This window comes from Cibotium barometz, chromosome 23 (assembly GCF_041138505.1).
Source record: "Cibotium barometz isolate CiBa-2024 chromosome 23, ASM4113850v1, whole genome shotgun sequence".
NCBI classification, from domain to species: Eukaryota; Viridiplantae; Streptophyta; class Polypodiopsida; order Cyatheales; family Cibotiaceae; genus Cibotium; species Cibotium barometz.
In genome coordinates this window covers 26,113,578-26,120,025 of record NC_141068.1, presented here as the reverse complement: position 1 = coordinate 26,120,025, position 6,448 = coordinate 26,113,578, and positions in this window count along the sequence as shown.

The following is a 6,448-nucleotide window of genomic DNA, read 5'->3' as shown; positions in this document are numbered from 1 at the left end:
CACACAAATCATCCTATTAAATCCACAACTTTTTCATGGAAAACCATTAATAAAGACAATGGGTAATGGATAATCCCCAACAACGGTGCCAAAAATGTTATAGCTAACCTTAATTCCCCTTGAAACACATCCAACAAGAGGTTACCTAGTGAACCGCAACTGTCGTGTGAGGATCTTTCCAATGGTGGCTGAGCTCATAACCCTTGAGGTCTCCAAGCTCCACAACTCCTTGAGAAGCAATTCCATCACGCCTCCCGCGAGCATTGTCACGCCGCTGCATTGCACTCTACAGGTACTCGTCCCTCCTCTCACCTCACTTCACTCACACTCACTCACTAGTATGCATTAGGGAAAGATATTAGCAAGAGGATTAGCAAGAGCACGACTCTATTACACAATGGGAGAGTATCTTGTATTATGAGAGAAATTCACTTATATACATGGCCATAAGTGTTCACACTCACTTAAACTATGGCCGACCGGGCACTTTAGTCTCATAAGAGGCCTAATGCTATTACAATGACTACTCTCATAATATCCATGAAGTACATCACTTGGGACTTGCTACTACATGCCATAAGTGTTCACACTCACTTGAACTATGGCCGACCGGGCACTTTAGTCTCATAAGAGGCCTAATGCTATTACAATGACTACTCTCATAATATCCATGAAGTACATCACTTGGGACTTCATCCTAACTTGCTACCATATGCTCTTGGCAGGAATCGCCATAAGTATTCTGTCACACCATTACGAGCGCCATCCAAGTTGTAGCTTTGAACACCATTGCTTCATATCTTGAATGTATGACCTTTTGGTGTATCTACCTTGACTCCTTGATGTAAGATAATAGCGAGAGCTCTTATTAATCCTAGGAATGGGTTAACAGTCACACTCAAGTAGCCAACCAAAGTTATACAATAATTGGGCCATCTCTTTTGCTATACCATTAGGGGTAAGTAATCCACACATCCAACAACAAGTACACATAGTGTAAGTGGGAGTCCCATGGCCTATAAGAGCCCATTACACAAGCTTCTTCACCCACGGAACTAAGATTCCAGTTCTTCTCTATTTCAGACGAGGAGCAGGGAGCATGAGGAAGGATAGACACAATAACATAGACTACCTTGAACCCAAGGGATTGACAAGAGCAATCACATATAACGTAGCCTCAATTGCAAAGTAACAAGCTTGTAGCCTCAAATCCAAACCGACGTAAGACAAGTACCTTTGAAAACCACATAGCCCAACCCAACGGAGCAAGAAATTCCAAACCCTAAAATAGAGGGATTTATGCAACTGCCACTATATGTTACACATGCCACCTCTTCAACATTCCATTGTAAGGGCTCGCCCCCGCCATGTTATCGAGTGTACTCATAAAGCCATTGCATCAAGGGCTCAAAGCTTATACATGATATTATTCTCCTTGGGTAACAAAATACTCCACCTAACTCCATCCCCGAGTCTAGTGCAAAACCCTAATGTCATTTCTTACAAAGACACATGTTACAAATGTGGATTAAAACATGCTTTCAAGGATTATCCCAATAGAGTGTGACAATCACCCTAGTGGTAGGAGCATTAATCACTTTTATGAGTGTCGTCATAAAGCCATTGCACCACTTCGTCCTTGAGTGTCCTTGAGTCCAATGCCAAACCCCAATATCATTCCTTATGGAGGCACATGTTACAAGTGTGGATTCAAACATACTTTCAAGGATTGTTGAAACATAGTGTGATAATCACCCCAATGGTATGAGCATCAACCACTTTGATGAACCTTAACTGGTTAAGGATTGTCAAAGATTATCCCAACAGAGTGTAACAATCACCCCAGTGGTAGAAGTATCAACCACTTTTACGAGCACTTCTTGTTAAGTGTACAAGAAGGCCTTATTTATACACTTATACAGTGAAGTTTTTCTGATCCAAATGGAAGGGTTTTTATCATAGAAGCCTTGAGCTCAACGCATTTCACCGAGAAATAGGGTCGTGTATGAAAAGCTATTCGAATAGCTCCAAAAGGCCTGTATGAAAAGCTATTCGAATAGCTCCAAAAGGCCTGTATGAAAGTACCCTTTTGGATTGGGTTTTCTTGACTTCGGGACCTAAATGTAGGGGGTCCCCTTTATAGAAGCGTTGTGCTTCTAACAGCCTATTGGGACCCATTGGAATGTTAGATACACTAAGCTTGAATAGGGTGCAATGTGAGGGTGGCCAGCATACTCTTTTTGACTTTAGATATTGGGGTGTGTATGGTGAGGTTTTTGGGACCTAAATGAAAGGGTTTTTATTATAGAATCCTTGGGCTTCTGATATCTTAACAAGGATCCAATGAGGGTGTAAATAACATCTTGATGGTGGGGATTAAAATGTGTTGCTTGGGGGTCTCGCTTGGCAGATCTATATTCAAGGGCTAGCTTAGGTCTTTACTTTGGCATCATACTTGCCTTGGCTAGACATAGTACTTGGGTACCCTCACTGGTGACTTCCTTGAGGGGTTGTTAAGGTTGGGTGGTCTTCATCTCCATTGGTGAGGTTTTGGGTCTTCATAATGGTTTCAGGGGGGGTGGTCGGCATGGTGAGGCAAGAGGAGTGTTGGGTATTAGGGGTTACTTGAGGTGATGACCTCAATTTGGAAGATGAGGCTTAGGAAGTTGAAAGGTTTGAGGTATCCTCATCCATGAAGGGTTGGTTAACCATTCTAGCAAGCTTGAGTGTTGTAGTTATTTTTTGTCGACTGACTACACAATCATGCAATCCATCCCCTCCCAAGGATGATGCTCTCTTTCCTTATATCTATGGGGGGTCACATAAACCTTGCAAGATATAGGTTTAGATCCATCAAAAAACTTTACTTCGAAAAATTGGGAATTATTTATTTACCTTGATGAGGGGGTCAGATGGCATGAGGTGTGGGTGCCCTAATGACATCCATGTCTCCTAAGATAAAACGTTGTGACTAGCCTCGGTGCCAACAACCAATGCTGGCCACACAGCTAAGTGGTCTTTCTATTTTTAAATGCGTTCTAGTGTGAATGCGGATGTGATTTTGGTACCCTCCAATTGTGCAAACCTTGTCCAAAGCTTGGCTTCTATGAAGGGGATCCCTAAATTTGGGTCCCAAAGTCAAGAAAACCCACACCACACCAAATGCTAAACCAAAGATGGAGTGGAGACCTAAAGCCATGCCTTTGACACTAACCCTAAAGCTTAAGGAAGAATGGAGATCAGTGGGGCCAGCCGCCATCTCAACTCATGTGCAAGAATTTGGAAAAGTCCATTGACACCAAGAAGTAATAGGCAATGCCTCACCCTAGTGTGCATTGGTCATACCAACCGTGTTCCCATCAAAGAAGATCCACCCATGGTACCAAACCACAAAGTGAGTTACCATGCTAAACATTCCCAAGGTTGAAGGGACCACCATGGTCCCATAATAACCCCATGTGCCATGCTATAATACTAACTTATCACTAGCACTGGAAGAAAAAATCTTAATCAAGCGTGCTAGTGAAGCTGGCGGCAATGACACTTTCGGGATAGCACGCTTGGTGGGATGTTCAAAGCGTAATCTTAGGTGGAGGAAGGTGAAAATGTGCCATACATAATAGACATCACGAAAACTAATGACCGAAGCATTTTCCTTAAAAGTTTACAGGTCACACTTTGTGCTATGTAAACCTCACATTTCAGTAAGGAGCTTACCTTAGACTTGCCAAAACATGTGTCATTGGGCCTTGCATCAAAACACCATAATCTACAACTTCCTTATGTGGGTGTGCTGGCTCATCCCTCATGTCCTCACTCTGTTGTCACACCAGAGTGAGGACATAATCTATAACTTTGATGTGCTAACTTGTCCCTCGTGTGCTATGTAACCCTCGTCTTTAAGTCAAGAGCTTACCTTAGCCTTGTTGAAGCATGTGTCATTGGGTCTTGCCTTAGAGCTATAATCTACAATTGTGTGGGTATGCTAGCTCGTCCCTCGTGTCCTCACTTTGCTGTCATACCAGAATGCTCCTTTGCCGATGGGGTGAAGGTAGAGCTCTCTATGCCTAGATAAATAGTTCTTCACAATGGTTCCCTCTTCACAATGGTTCCCTCTCACAATGGTTCCCTCTTGACAATGGTTCCCTCTTCACAATGGTTCCCTCTCACAATAGGCAGAGAATATAGAGGAAGCTAATGTAAGAAGATAACCTAAAAACCTATCTAGCATATATCCATCAACAAGCAAGTAATATTCAATGGCATACAAGCAAGTAAGAAGAGGGAAGAGGAGATCTCATAAGTAAACTATTGCAAGGGAATGATTGTGTATTGCTGATTGTTAAAAATGACATATATAAGTGGCTAGTTTCACAATAGGCTGACCAAAGTTAAAAATGACATATATAAGTGGCTAGTTTCACAATAGGCTGACCAAAGTTAAAATTGTTATGGCCTCTATTACTAGTGTTAAGCGCGTATGTATATAAAGTCCTTAGACTTTCCCTATTTGACATTAAAGAGCAGGTAAGGCCGCTTTATATGTTATAATGTCATAAGTGCTTGTTTGAGCAGGTAAGATAGCAAAGTGTCTTACGTGGTAGGTCGACAGGGTGAAACCATGTTAACCTGCCTTACTAATTTTTGTGATTGTATCCTTTCATCACCTAATTCCATGTGGTGAAGTTATTGTTAGGGTGGAAAGGTGTGGATGGTCTAAGATACGCTATGAAGTTGGCATGCAAGGTTACATGGTATGATTCAAGACCAATACACATCCAGATGCAAGGCATATTAGTGAGAAGCCTTGGGTAGCCTTGTGGTAGGCATCTTGTTAAGGAGGCATAAAAGGTATAGGTGATGTAGAATTTCTTCATGCGAGGCCTCGTTCTGTTATGATAATGACTCGACCCTTCAAAATTAGGTAGTTATTAGTAAAAGCAGTCCACACCTTGTGATTGGTGGAATGAGCACCAAAACTACTATGGAATGATTTACATGGGTAGATGGCAGTACAAAAATTATTGTTGGCATGATGTGATATTATACCTCAAGCTCATAGCATGATGCCTAAGGATTGGGCGTCTTCGTTGGCAAAATATAACATCGACCAGGGTGAGGTTTTGTTGGTGCTAAATTGGAAGCTAAGCAGAGGTTGTATACATTGAAGCATGTTGGAAGTACCTAGGTGATGGGTCATACCATGGGTCACGCTTATGCCCACCATGGTCCCTCATCAATAGATATACCTAGAGGGTCGTATAATGGGCCAGGCTTATGCCTTCCATGGTCCCCCGTCTAGGGATGTACCTGAAAGGTCAATGTTGACGAGGTTAGTTGCAGGTGCATGTGTTTATGAGTACTATGAGATGTGAGATATGGGAAAAAAAAGTGATGCCCATGGTGAAATATGTAGGTAATGTGTATGGGAAATGGAGGAAAGGTGTGCCCATATGTGTGTTCTCCTCTAACTTGAAGATTTCACCAACTCAATTTCTTTCTTTAACTCTCTTTGTTGCTTTCTTAAACATTTTCTCAACATCCCTTTTCTTGGGGAGTCAAGATCTTTAGATTGTTGATGCATGCCAACTGGATTTTCCCATAGCTATGTTGGAGCTAGGTGGCCTTTGTGGCTTGAGGGATTTAGTGTTAGTGAGCATTGGGAATATAGACAATGTGAATCAATGGGTGGTGGGGCCGAAGAAGAGGCCACAAAAGGTTCCTACGCTAATTTGAGGAAGGTGCAATCGATGGGTCATACCATGGGCGAAATTTACACCTAAAAGGGAATATTGATCGTAGAGTTATGGCCAAGAGGGTAGCTACAAAGGCTGGCATCTTGTCGTTCAAGGACCCCAAATCCATTAGGTCCAAAAACATACCTCAACACTATTTACGATGAAGCTTAATGCAGGTGGTTGAGATATCATGGCCTATCAATGTGTCTACTAGATGTAAAGCCCGTACGTATATTGAATGTGTCATCAAAAGGTGGGCCTATGTAGAAGCTCCTTTTGATGAAAACTCCAACACACCTCTTTCTTTGACACTTATTTGTCTACTTTTTTTTTACCCTTACACATTGTTGGAGATAGGTGATTAAGTGTTGATGTGTAGCAAGGATGGTTGATAAGGCTGGTGTGAATAAGGTTGGGTTTTCCCCCCCCTAAAAATGGAAGAATTTAGGACACCCAATATTGAATAATTTAGGACACCCGGATCAATAATTTAGGACACCCAATATGACATGTACATTGGTAAAACTGCAAGTGATGTGGGTGGCCAACAATGTCAAGACCATGGGATACGGCTTTATAGTGACCTAGGCATCTCTACCTCGTTTGTTTTTGCACCTTAAAAGGAGATGTATACATATATTTATGTATTTACTTATTTATTATTATCATTCTTATAGAGATTTCTTTATTTTAAGGTTTTTTTGTGGCCT